The sequence below is a fragment of the Phyllobates terribilis genome, unplaced genomic scaffold (assembly GCF_046119375.1).
Source record: "Phyllobates terribilis strain yellow unplaced genomic scaffold, ASM4611937v1 Scaffold_3__8_contigs__length_932513732, whole genome shotgun sequence".
In the NCBI taxonomy this organism is placed as follows: domain Eukaryota; kingdom Metazoa; phylum Chordata; class Amphibia; order Anura; family Dendrobatidae; genus Phyllobates; species Phyllobates terribilis.
The window spans coordinates 680,696,780-680,710,877 of NW_027362763.1; the positions used below are offsets into that span (position 1 = coordinate 680,696,780).

The window sequence follows — 14,098 nt, forward strand, 5'->3', positions numbered from 1 at the left end:
GCTGCACCACCACAACCCCCATCCTCTGCACCTGACCCACTGAGGCTATACCCCACCCGTTGGGGGTTATACCACCAAAAGCTGCACCTACACCATCAGCCTCAGCGGACCCTGCTGCAGCGGCGGCCATAGTGACCGCAATACAACGGGTGGCGTAGTCGACAATAAAGAACTTAATAACATCTGTAGGACTGCCACATACAACTGAGTTTGACACCCTGGGCACGGACCGGGTCACAGCCACTCGGAAGACTACAACTCCCATCTGATCCGGCTCCGGATATTCCCCCTAAAGAATATGGCCCAGGGGGCGCGTCAACTTTGGCGTAGTCGGCAGGATTACGTGCCCGCAACACCTGGGTACTGCGTGCCTGAAGAAAAGAACGAGTTTACCTCAAAAAGAAGTCTCCTGCCGGTTCCGGAGGGTCCCCGCCATCGGACCCCATCACCAGTCGATTCCCGCCGGTTGTCCGCCATTGACAGCTTTTTCCCGCCATCTGCAGAGTTTCCCGCCACTGGGAAGCGATTCCCGCCATTTCCAAAGGTTTCCCGCCTTGGAAGAGCGGACGCCATTATGGGCGTGCCAGAGGATGGCGAGAGGCCACCTCCCATCGTGGGCCAGGACCGAAAATGGCGCCAAAAGTGGAAACCGCCCCCACCAACAGAGACTGTGATGCTAGAGGTGTCTGTCAGCGTGAAAGAACAGCCCCTGGAGCTGACAATCACCAAGTGGCCCCGGGACCGCCCTCGAAGTGGGAGGAGACGAGAGGAGAGAACAAAGATGGGTGTCGCTTGGACGAGTCTAGAGCGAGCGCACCCGGAGGCAAGAAGCCTGGAGAAGAGTTTCGGAGGAGCTTACCCGGAGATGGCGAGAAAGCAGAGCAGCACCGGCCCGCTGGCCAGGAGCCTGCTGGAGACAACTGAAGGAGAGCAGAGCAGCACCGACCCGTTGGTCAGGAGCCTGCTGGAAACAACGACCCCACTAGGCCTAGTGGAGGTCCTAGCACAGCTCCCCCGAGACCGGGAGTGTGCACAGACCGCTCTGGAGGGCCTCGCAAGGAGGATGGCCCGGGTGCAGCGAGAGACGTTGGCGGAGTGGAGCCGTGAGATGGCCCAGCAGACCGAGACCTGTCAGCGGAGCACGCCACCCAAGACGAGGAGACAGACCGCCTCTGAGGATGGCGCGGGAGGATTGAAGGCCGGAGACGGCGCCGAGAAGGGAGCCGAACGAGTGGAGGCAGGTAAAGGGGACGTCTATACCCCAAACCGGGAAACCGCGTACCTGCCCCAGCTCCCCGTCGCAGAGCCCGAAGTCTATCCTGCCGTGCCCGTCGCTGCAACGTCACCGCCGCAGACTAGGCCTCAAACGGGAGCCGCGACCCCTGTGACGTCACACGCCTCGACCCCGGGCGTGACCAAGCAGGAAGTACCACCAGCCTGGTCGCAAGGCCTAGTACCCCCGGGCGCCGCAATACCAACAGCGCCCCCTACCTCCGCGGAGCCCCCGGCCTGGTCGCAGGGCCAAGTAGCCCAGGGCGCCGCCGTCCTTACGGTGCCCTTTACCTTCCAGATACCCCAGGCCTGGCCGCAAGGCCCGGGCAACCCGGGCGCTAACACCACCGCGCCCATAAGACCAAGAGTGCCGCATCTGGGAGAGGACCTGTACGCCCAGCATACGTGCCCGGATGGGCAGCCATTTATATGGCCACCGGAGTTCCACCATCCCCGACTCCGGAGAGAGAGACCCCTGGATGAACCCCTGATTCCGGCTCCAAAGCCCGTAAAGAGGATCTCGCCCCCGCTAGCAGAGGCGCAGTTTGAGTGGGACCCCACTGGAGAAGATCTCATGGGGTTCACTCAAGAGACTCGGGCAGCTGCAGCGGAGCGTGCTGAGTGCTGCCGCCAACAGCTCGAGGACTTTGAGAGGGAGCGGAAAGAGAGGCGGGTCCGGGAACAGCAAGCTCAAATAAGGAGCGCGGAGCAGAAGAGCCGGGCCAGGAGAGACCCCCGTGCAGCGCATAGTCCCCGCACCACCGGGACTGTGATAAAGTTTAACATGCAGCATGGGTGGGGCTTCATCCGAGACCACCGCACCCTAGGCGACGTCTTCGTGACGAGGAGAGACGTTGAGTCCCACCTACCGGAGGGACACAGAGGTCGTGACCTTTACATCGGGGACGAGGTCACCTTCACCCGGCACAAGTGTGCCAAAGGACCCTACGCCCTCCATGTGCATCGTCTGACGGAGGAAGAGCTGCGGTGTGAGGAGGAAGAACAAGAGGACCCGGACGGGTCTGAAGCCAAAGGTAACCATAAAGCAAGAGCAGGAGGACGCCGTCGTTAAGTACAGCGAAGCAGGAGCTGTATATAGTTGCCCGTCGGGGCACCATAAACTGAAACTGTTACTGTATATAGTCCCCGTTGGGACCAGCATGTGTGAACTGTTACCCGTTTAACCCCTAAATCCCACTGACCGAGGACTGAGAGCGGTCATTCCTCCCCAATACCTGGCCGAGGACTGAGAGCGGCCACTTCCCCTGTATATAGTTGCGCGTCCTAAAGCGCCCCCTACCGGTTTTATAGGAAAACCAGTTTTCTAGAGAGACTGTCGCACTTTACCCGGTCACACGTTGCACAGTGACCGGAGGAGGAGCCAGAGGCGACGAGAATGTTTTATTTGCTAATATATGTTGTTTTATATGTTTTATATGTTTATGCAAAAATTTGTATGTTTTGGTGTTATGTCTTACAGCCCGAGGACGTGCTGTGATTTACCAGGGGGGAATGTAGCACCATGAGGATTCGGCTGCTACAGGGGTATTGCACCTCAACCCAGAGGTGTGATATTCCACTCCCGGGTAAGGATGGAGTGTGGAACTGAGCTCGGTAGGCTGCATGCACTACATACATCCCATTTCCGAGGAGCAGACCGACGGTACTCCCACTTAGAAATGTGCAGGTACGACCGAGTCTGTTCCTGGCTGGAGTGGGAGGGGGGTGGTACATCCCAAGTAGTGTAGGGGCAGATAGGGGGAGCAGCCTGGGTAAAGATAGGAGCTCATTGGGTGCTGGTCACCTGAGCTCACACATAGAGGGTGTATATAAGGTGGGCACCATCAAAGAACAGGGTCAGTCTGTCAGCCTTTTGCAGAGAGAAGTCAGAGGAGGAAGAGGAGCAGAGCAGTCCCAGAGAGAGAGAGAGGAGAAAGCCAGAAAGACCCAGAGGGGGAAACAGAAAAGGAACTCTGAGAACCCAAAGTCCATCAGCGGGTGAAGAGTTGGCATCAGGGTACCGGAACCCAAGCTGGTGGGGGCAAAAACACACCCTAGCCAGAGACCGGAGGCCGTGGGCAGCGTCTGCCACGGCCACCCACCACATCCACCCCGAAGGCATATCACGTGGAGGGTCAGGGAACCCAAGGCCAAGGGTCTCCCAACAGAAGGCCCGAGGGAGCTGGACCTGGGTGGATCAATAGTGGGGACGGCCAGAGAAAGGACAGAAGGAGAGCTCAGGGCCACGCTCCGGACTTGTTTGGGGGTTGGCTGGATCCAGGACCTGGTGGATGCAGCACGGCTCGGGAGGTCACTTGAAGCTGGAGTGACCGGAACATCAGCAGTGAGTAAATACCTTAAACTGCACAACCCGACTCTGTCTTCATTTTACATCTACGCTGCACCACCACAACCCCCATCCTCTGCACCTGACCCCCTGAGGCTATACCCCACCCGTTGGGGGTTATACCACCAAAAGCTGCACCTACACCATCAGCCTCAGCGGACCCTGCTGCAGCGGCGGCCATAGTGACCGCAATACAACGGGTGGCGTAGTCGACAATAAAGAACTTAATAACATCTGTAGGACTGCCACATACAACTGAGTTTGACACCCTGGGCACGGACCGGGTCACAGCCACTCGGAAGACTACAACTCCCATCTGATCCGGCTCCGGATATTCCCCCTAAAGAATATGGCCCAGGGGGCGCGTCACACGCTTTTCATTTTACTGATGGATGTTTATATTAAAGGAGTATTCTGAACTCGAACTTAACGTTGTGGCCCCTTCGCTGTTTTTTTTTTCCCGTTAAGTGACACAACTCGGCTCCTAACCACCCAACTATGCAGCCGCCTGTAGCCAGCCCTAAAAACATGAATGGCGCCGTGCAGCAAGTTGGTGGCAGGGGAACTGCGGCAACTCTGCAGACTTATCATTTGCAAGATAGATGAGGGTCTCAGTAGTCAAACATCTTAGTGACATGGCTTCTTCTTAAGAAATAGGGAATGGGATGGCTTGCATTACAGCTGAGCTGCATTAACGAGGTTAAGCTGCAATACCACAAAGAACCTGCAGAGAAGTGTGGCGCTGTTTTTATAGGAAAGCAGCTGTGATTTTCTGATCCTGTTCAATCCCCCCTTGGATGTGTTGACCCCACCAGTGCCAACCTGAAGACCTGAGTCTCTTGAAACATGGATTACCGCTTCCCAAGAATGAGACCCCCGCGCGGCCCCTGGATTTCCTGCGGGCGTCCTGCTCTGTATGCATCGTGTTGTCTTTTGAAGACGTGACTGGGGAACGATGAGACATAACGTGCCCAAGATCATAAGAGGGAATTTGAAATTCAGGCCTCGGAGTTCACAGCCTGCGATACATACACTTTTCGGATGTTCTCCGGGGTCTCGGCAGGATTCACGGAAGAAGAGATTCAGCGCTTTCAGCCAAACCATTTGTAATGCAGATTTACTATGTAAACGGCATAATGTTAGAAAATATGACTCCGTCTCGGACATTGCAGCGAACGAGAACATAAAACCGCAAATATTATTACTGGCGAGGCGTAAATATTTCTATGCGAACATTATCTGTGCCTTATAAATATGGAGCCTGGTCCGGATTTTATCGTGGGTACGAGGGTTAATCGTCTATCTGGCACGCTCTACAACCCCGCGGCACCGAAAGAGAATTATTTTGGGAAACAATAACATATGGGCACTATATGGCGGGTTATGCAGCCCCATGTGGTGGGATTGTTGAGGCACAATATGGCAGTATCTCTCCCAATTGTTTCCTTTCTTCTAAAGTGAATGAAGACGCACATTTTGCCCAAGGGATCGACAAAGATTTTCTTCCATCTGAGCAGTCTTTTTTGCTGTAATTTTTCGCCTATTATATGAAATGGACTGCAGCCAATCAGATCACGGGGATTACAACAGCAGGAGAAGAGGGTGTTGATCTTGTCGGGAGGCAGTGACCACATTACAGCTGTGATGTTAGAGATTTTATAGTGGAGAGGAGCAGAACCTCCAGCAGCACAGAGTATTTCAGGAGATCAGTGTACTGATTCTGTGGCAGACAGTGACCTGACCATTCATGGGTTGTTAGGACAGGACTGTATGTGGCAGTGTCATTATGAGAGACGGGAATGGAAATAAGAGGGAGGTCACACGCTAAGGCTATGTTCTCACTGGGCAGATGTTCTGAAAGGATCTTCTGGTAGGAAAATCCAGAGCATCTTACAATACGAGAAAAATTTATGAGATTGGATCAACGCTGCTGAAAAAAAATAAATCTGATTTATCGCACATTTTCCCCTTTACCGTGCGGTAAAATCCACGCCGAAATCTGGGTGTGACAAATCTGCTTCCAGGTTTGTTGCAGATTTTGTTGTGTATTTGCTGCATTATTGAGACCAGATGGGTTTCTTTTTCCCACCATGAAAGTTACATAGTAGAAGGAGTAGGCTCTCCAGCAGCACAGAGTATTTCAGGAGATGATTGTGGTCACGTTCTGTGATAAGAGCAGTAACAATATGTGAGGAAGGAAGAATCTCAGCACTGAAGGATCACTGGATTGTGCCGATGTTACATTTCGTCAAGTGTTAGATTTTTTTTTTTTTATAGACACTAAATAATTGTCTTTTTTTTTTTTTGACCTGCACAAACAAACCCGAAAACATAAATTTTCAATAAATGTGGAAATCACAGGAGCCTGAAACAATCGCACGTTCCCTCGAAGGAGCAGAAGCCGTAAAAGTGACACTTGGCAGCAAAAATATGAACGACCTGGAGAGGCCGCCATCATTTTGATAACTAATTTAGCTTGTTCCACAGAGAAGGATCAGACTATGAATTTTAAAGAGTTCCCGACGCGCTTTACTGCACATCTATAGCCACAATCTCCCACCATCACGGGAAGTTCCTTTCAAACTTTCTTCGCTCAAAACACTGATTGAATCAGCGAAGACCAAATGAACACACATTGGATTTCCAGATAAAGCGAAGCGCACAATATGTTCCACCCGCCGGAGTTTATAAACAGCGCTAGATGGCGGGAACGTAAAAATCATAGACGTTGTGTATCTAATAGATGTAACAATGGATTTGTGCTAATTCGGAAATGTTTGTTAAACACCAAAAAAGTCTTCAGAAAGCAGTGATCCAGGGCGGCTCCCCGTTAGCACAGTGTTGGCTCCTGGTTGGCTGCGTGATGACCATGAGCCTAAAGGTTCCCCACCTGCCGGACCCCCTGAGATCCCTGAGAACATGTTAGGGAATATTTCTTTTCTTATGCAGACATCTGTTCCCAATTTTGATTAAAAAACTAAAAAATGTACTGGGAAGTGGATTTCCTAAATATGTGTTTATACCGCCACACACAGCATGAATAAAACCGCTATGCAGATAAATGGTTAATAAGAACCATTACGTAGTTCATAGATTAATACCCGATTTCCTGGTGAAGTAGGGTAGTGAAGGGATAAGCGTCTGTTGGCCTGGTGGTCTACACTAATGTATGGGTAAGTGTTCCTTTCCCTGGTGGTCCAAGATAGAAGAAGGGTAAATGTACAATTCCCTGGTGGTCTAGGATGTGAGATGAGTCAATGTGTATTTTCCTGGTGGTTTAGGCTAGTGGTAGTGATGAGCGAGCATGCTCGCTACTGCTCAGTGCTCACCCGAGCATCTCACTGAGTATTTCCGGGTTACTCGGGAGGGAGCTCAGGTCTCCTCCCTGCATGTTTGGCGCTCTTTACAGAGCCAATGAACATGCAGGGAATGCCTGCCACTCACTGTAATGCCGTAGCCATGTTGGTTGTGGCATTACAGTGATTGGCTGGCCGCACAGCGTCATCAGGTCTATATCAGACCTGGCGCCGCCATGCTCGTCACAGTCACTCCGGAATCAGATAGTGTAGGGAGAGCTGCTGCTGTGTCAGGGAGAGATTTGCTTGTTTCTAGCTAGTGTAGGTATACAGACAATATTAGAGACACATATCCATCTCAACAAACAGTCCTTCTGAGGACTAATCCATCTGCAGAGATATCAGGCAGGCAGTGTATATAGCAGACTGCAGTGCATATAGCACAAGAGGCTCCATTCCAATTCTGCCTCCTGCTGCTGTTAGATATTTCTATACAAAGGCCCAGGTCTCAGGGGCCAGGATTACTTTTCTTTGGATCTTAATCCTCATTATTTGCTTAAAAAGCAATCCAGAGAACACAGTTTTTCTGCGCCATTTGCTTGTTGGCACTGCAGAATACAGCCAGGTCCTTTCCATATTACAGCGCTAAAAATCCAGCTATTTAAAACTGTGTTTTCTCCGTCAAACGGATCACATATACGTTGTCAGAAAATACTGCCATTTCTGGCCTCCATTAAAAATTTCTTTCAGTGTGTCAGTGAAGCAATTCACCCCAGTTTGCTGTTCAAACTACTTACCTACAGGCCAGGTATTTAAAACTATGGTTTGTCCGTCACACGGATCACATATAAGTTCGCTCCAAACTCAGTCAATTGTAGTGAGCGTGGAAGATATTGTCCTCCATTTAAAATGGGCAAGGCACGTGCAAGGGACGGGGTACTGGACGTGATGGTGATGGTGCATGCAGAGGCCGAGGACAAGGCCGTGGGCAAGCTGAAATTGTGCAACAAACACCCACATCTTCTCGCCTGATCTTCCTGTCCCAATTAATAGGGGACCACAGAACACCACTATTGAACACAGAGCAGTGTGAAAAGGTTGTTGGTTGGATAGCGGATAATGCTTCCAGTCACTTAGCCACCACCACCACCACCCTGTCTTCCACACAGTCAAGTCTCAGTAGCCGTGAGTCTGGACTGCATATTCCTCACCCTGATCCTCCTTCCTACCACCATGCGGAGTGCCCGGAGACAACTGATCCCACACTTGAACACTCCGAAGAGCTGTTCACTTTTCCATTTATAGATTCGGGCCTCTCGCCTGGTCCACTTGAAGCGGGGCAAGAGGAGATCACATGTAGCGATGCCCAAATATTTGAGCAGCCACGGTCACACGAAGGCGACGATAGGAAAGTGTCACAAGAGGTGGACGATGATGAGACACAATTGCCAGAAAGTCAGGAGGAGGACCAGGGTGTGGAAGTGGAAGACGAGGTTGTGGATGAGATAGTAACTGACCCAACCTGGCAGGAGGACATGCAGAACGAGGACAGCAGCACACAGGGGGAGGGAGGCAGAGCACCCCAACAGGCAGGAAGAAGCAGTGTGGTGGCCGCAGAAAGAAGGCAGGCAACCGTTCCCCGTAACACCAACACGAAGGAAGTTTCCAGTACAACTGTTAGGTCTTCCCAAGTCTGGTTCTTTTTTAAAGATTCTGACGATAACCCCAAAAAGGCTATTTGCACCACCTGCCAGGCCAGCATCAACAGGGGTGGCAAAACGACCAGCCTGACCACCACCAGCATGATCAGGCACATGGCAGAAAAGCACCCGACTTTGTGGGATGAACCCCAGGGTCCAGGAACAGTGTCTGCAGGTGGCACCACTGCTTCTTCCGCTGTTGTGCATGCAAGCCAATCCCCTGTCCATGGTGCATGCAAAGATGCCTCCTGCCTTGCACCTGTCATTGCACACTCTCAAGTAGCAGCATCAGGAAGCACGTCCACATCCTTTTCCCAGTGCAGCGTTCAGTTGTCCATACCCCAGTCCTTGGAACGCAAGCGCAAATATGCAGCTAACGCCCCACAGGCCACACTACTACATTCCCAACTGCTTGTGCTAGAAATTTTGCCTTTTAGGCTGGTAGAGACAGAAGCATTCCACAACCTGATGGCGGTGACCGTTCCTAGGTACACTGTCCCCAGCCGCCACTATTTGTCCCGGTGTGCCGTCCCCGCATTACAAAAGCACGTGTCTCAAAACATTAGCCGTGCCCTCAACAACGCAGTTACCGGGAAAGTCCACCTAACCACGGACACGTGGACAAGTGCTTGTGGGCAGGGATGGTACATCTCGCTGACGGCACACTGGGTTAACATAGTGGAAGCCGGGACCCAGTCGGACCTTGGGACGGAACACGTCCTCCCGACGCCAAGGATTGCGGGCTCTAGATCAATCAGGGTTGCCCCCACAGTCTACAGCTCCTGCAACTCATGCTCCTGAGGCCCCCAGTCCTCTTCAGCCTCCATCTCCGAAATGACCATATCAATCACAAGCTGGAAGCACTGCCTTGCCCAAGCGGCAACAGGCTGTGCTGAAGCTAATATGCTTAGGTGACAAACCGCACAATGCTGAAGAGTTGTGGACAGCTCTGAAAGAGCAGGCAGAACTGTGTCTCATATCGCTGAACCTACAGCCAGGCATGGTCATGTGTGACAATGGCCTGGACCTGGTGGCAGCTCTGAGGTGAGGCAAGCTCACACACGTACCTTGCCTGTCCCATGTGCTTAACCTCGTGGTTCAGCGGGTTCTCAAATCCTACCCGAAGCTGCTGGATCTGCTTGTTAAAGTACACCGCCTGTGTGACCATTTTAGAAAGTCACCTACAGCTTCTGCCGCCCTTGCCGTGTTTCAACAGCATTTGCAGCTTCTGGCTCACGGACTGGTGTGTGATGTCCCCACGTGTTGGAACTCTACACTGCAGATGTTGGGAAGGATTTGTGAGCAGAAGAGGGCAGTTGTTGAGTACCAGCAACAACAAGGCCATTGGTATTCAGTTCAGACTCCACACATAAGACCTCAGGAGTGGACATGGATGTCAGACATAGGTACCATCCTCCAAAACTTTGCGGACTTCTGTGCCTTCTGAAACGCTCTTGACGCGCCCCCTGGGACATATTCCTTTTTGAGGGGAATACCCGGCACCGGATCAGATGGGGGGTTGTAGTCTCCGAGCGGCTGTGACCCGGCCCCGTGCCCAGGGCGTCAAGCTCAGTGTTATGTGGCAGCTTTACAGATGTTACTAAAGTTCTTTTGTGTCGACTACGCCACCCGTTGTGATGCGGTCACTGTGGCCGCCGCTGCAGCAGGGTCCGCTGAGGCTGATGGTGGATGCGCAGCTTGGTGGGATAACCCCCAACGGGAGGGGTATAGCCTCAGAGGGGACAGGCGCAGAGGATGGGGGTTGTGGTGGTGTGGTGCAGCCGGCAATGAAGACAGACTCGGGTTGTGCAGTTAAGGGAGTTTACTTACTGCTGATGTTTCGGTCACTCCAGCTGCTAGTGACCACCCGAGCCGTGCTGCGTCCACCAGGTCCTGGATCCAGCCAACCCCCAAACAAGTCCGGAGCGTGGCCCTGAGCTCTCCCTCTGTCCTTTCTTCAGCCGTCCCCACCAGGGATTCACCTAGGTCCAGCTCCCTCGGGCCTTCTTTTGGGACACCCTTGGCCCTGGGTTCCCTGACCCTTCACGTGGTGTGCCTTCGGGGTGAATGTGGTAGGTGACCGTGACAGACACTGCCCACGGTCTCCGGTCTCTGGCTGGGGATTGTTTTTGCCCCCACCAGCTTGGGTTCCGGTACCCTCTTGCTGACTCCTCACCCGGTGCTCTAATTTGGGTTCTTGGGTCCCTTCAGTCTTCCCCCTCTGGGTCTTTCTCTTTCTTTCTCCTCTCTCTCTCTCCAGGGCTGCTGTTTCCTTCTCTCTCTCCAACTGACTTGTTCTCAGCGTCTGACCCTGATCTAAGTTGGTGCCCTCCTTATATATCCCTCTATGTGTGAGCTCAGGTGACCAGCACCCAATGAGCTCCTATCACTACCCAGACTGCTCCCCCTATCTGCCCCTACACTACATGGGATGTACCACCCCCCTCCCACTCCAGCCAGGAACAGGCTCGGTTGTACCTGCACATTTCTAAGTGGGAGTACCGTCGGCCTGCTCCTCTGGAATGGGATGTATGTAGTGCATGCAGTCTATCTGAGCTCAGTTCCACACTCCTTCCTTACCCGGGAGTGGAATATCACACCTCTGGGTTGAGGTGCAATACCCCTGTAGCAGCCGAATCCTCAGGGTGCTACATTCCCCCCTGGTAAATCACAGCACGTCCTCGGGCTGTAAAGACAAAAACACCAAAACATACAAAATTTTTATATAAACATATAAAACATATAAGACATTATATATATAACATATCTTATCAGATAAAACTTTCTCGTAGACTTCTCTTGTCTCTGGTTCCTCCTCCGGACACTGTGCAACGTGTGTCCGGGAAAAGTGCGACAGTCTCTTAGAAAATCTGGTTTTCTTATAAAACCGGTAGGGGGCGCTTTAGGACGCGCAACTATATACAGGGGAGTTGGAAGTTGGCCGCTCTCAGTCCTCGGCCAGGTAGAGGGAAGGGAATGGCTGCTCACAGTCCTCAGCCTGTAGGATGAAGGGGTTAACGGGTAAAACAGTTCACTGGTCCCAACGGGGACTATTTTAGCAGCAACAACAGTTCCAGTTCCTTTATACCCTGATTGGGTAACTATTTACAACACCTGCTCTGCCGCACTCAACGGCGTCTTCCTCCTGCTCTTTGCTTATAGCTGGTTGTTACTTCAGACCCGTCCGGGTCCTCTTGCTCCTCCTCCTCGCACCGCAACTCCTCCTCCGTCAGGCGGTGTACGTGGAGGGCGTAAGGTCCTTTGGCACACTTGTGCCGGGTGAAAGTGACCTCGTCTCCGACGTAGAGGTCACGGCCTTTGTGACCTTCCGGCAGGTGGGACTCGACGTCTCTGCGAGTCACAAAAACGTCACCGCGGTTGTTACGGTCCCGAATAAAGCCCCACCCATGCTGCGGGTTGAACTTTATCACTGTCCCGATGGTGCGGGGACAATGCGCTGCACGGGGGTTCCTCCTAGTCCGGCTCTTCTGCTCCGCGCTCTGGATTTGGGCCTGTTGTTCTCTGACCCGCCTCTCCTCCCGTTCTCTCTTAAACTCTGCCAGCTGTTGACGGCAACACTCTGTACGTTCAGCTGCGGCTGCCCGAGTTTCTCCGGTGAACCCCATCAAATCTTCTCCCGTGGGGTCCCACACGAATTGGGCTTCTGCTAGAGGAGGCGAGACCCGAGCCACGGGCTTCGGAGCCGGGATTAGGGGCTCACACAAGGGCCCTAGTCTTTGCTGCCGCTCCAGCTCAGGGTACCCTTCGGGCCAGATGAAGGGCCGCCCGTCCGGCCATGTGAGCTGGCCGAAGAGGTCCTCCCCCAGATGTGGCACCCTAGGTATTGCGGGCGCGGGCGCGGTGGTGGTGGCGCCCGGGTTGCCCAGGCCTTGCGGCCAGGCCTGGGGCACCTGGAAGGTGAAGGGCACCGTTAGGACGGCGGCGCCCTGGGCTACCTGGCCTTGCGGCCAGGCCGGAGGCTCCGCGGAGGTAGGGGGCGCTGTTGGTGGTGCGGCGCCCGGAGGTACTAGGCCTTGCGACCAGGCTGGTGGTACTTCCTGCTTTGTCACGCTCCGGGTCGGGGCGCGTGACGTCACAGGGGTCGCTGCGGCGGCTTCCGGTCGGGGCCTAGTCCATGGCGGTGACCTGGCGGCTACGGGCACAGCAGGGGGATTTTCGGGCTCTGCGACGGGGAGCTGGGGCAGGTGAGCGGTGTCACGGCTTGGGGTATAGGCGTCCCCTTTACCTGCCTCCATGCGTTCGGCTCCCTCCTCGGCGCCGTCTCCGGCCTTGGGTCCTCCTGCGCCATCCTCAGAGGCGGTCTGCTTCCTCTTCCAGGGTAGCGTGCTCCGCTGACTGGTCTCTGCTTGCTGGGCCATCTCCCGGCTCCACTCCGCCAGTATCTCACGCTGTACCCGGGCCATCCTCCGTGCGAGGCCCTCCAGGGCTGTTTGTGCACACTCCCGGTCTCGGGGGAGCTGCGCTAGGATCTCCGCTAGACCTAGCGGGGTTGTGGACTCTAGCAGGCTCCTGACCATCGGGTCGGTGCTGCTCTGCTCGGCTTCCGGCAGGCTCCTGGCCAGCGGGCCGGTGCTGCTCTGCCCTCCTTCCTCGGTCTCTAGCAGACTCCTGGCCAGCGGGCTGGTGCTGTTCTGCTCTCTTTCCATCTCCGGGTGAGCTTTTCTGCTGCTCCTTTCCAGGCTTCCTGCCTCCGGGTGCGCTCGCTCCAGACTGCTCCAAGCGACACCCATCTTTTCTCTTCTCTTTCGTCTCCTCCCACTTCGAGGGCGGTCCCGGGGCAACTCGGTGACTGTCAGCTCCAGGGGGAGTTCTTTCACGCTGACAGACACCTCCAGCATCACAGTCTCTGTTGGTGGGGGCGGTTTCCACTTTTGGCGCCATTTTCTGTCCTGGCCCACGATGGGAGGTGGCCTCCTGCCCTCCTTTGGCACGCCCATAATGGCGTCCGCTGCTCTTCCAAGGCGGGAAATCTGCGGTTTTGGCGGGAATCGCTTCCCAGTGGCGGGAAACTCTGCAGATGGCGGGAACAAGCTGGAAATGGTGGACAATCGGCGGGAAACGACTGGTGATGGAGTCCGATGGCGTGGACCCTCCGGAACCGGCGGGAGACTTCTTTCTGAGGTAAACTTGCACTTTTCTTCAGGCACGCAGTACCCGGGTGTTGCGGGCACGTAATCCTGCCGACTACGCCAAAGTTGACGCGCCCCCTGGGACATATTCCTTTTTGAGGGGAATACCCGGCACCGGATCAGATGGGGGGTTGTAGTCTCCGAGCGGCTGTGACCCGGCCCCGTGCCCAGGGCGTCAAGCTCAGTGTTATGTGGCAGCTTTACAGATGTTACTAAAGTTCTTTTGTGTCGACTACGCCACCCGTTGTGATGCGGTCACTGTGGCCGCCGCTGCAGCAGGGTCCGCTGAGGCTGATGGTGGATGCGCAGCTTGGTGGGATAACCCCCAACGGG

General features: G+C 54.2%; 1 protein-coding gene across 3 annotated transcripts in view; it reads right to left on the minus strand.

Moving 5' to 3' along the window:
* Positions 1–14,098, minus strand: part of GALNT14 (polypeptide N-acetylgalactosaminyltransferase 14) — an 805,599-nt gene that overhangs the window by 307,241 nt on the left and 484,260 nt on the right. The gene's annotated exons all lie outside the window — the stretch shown is intronic.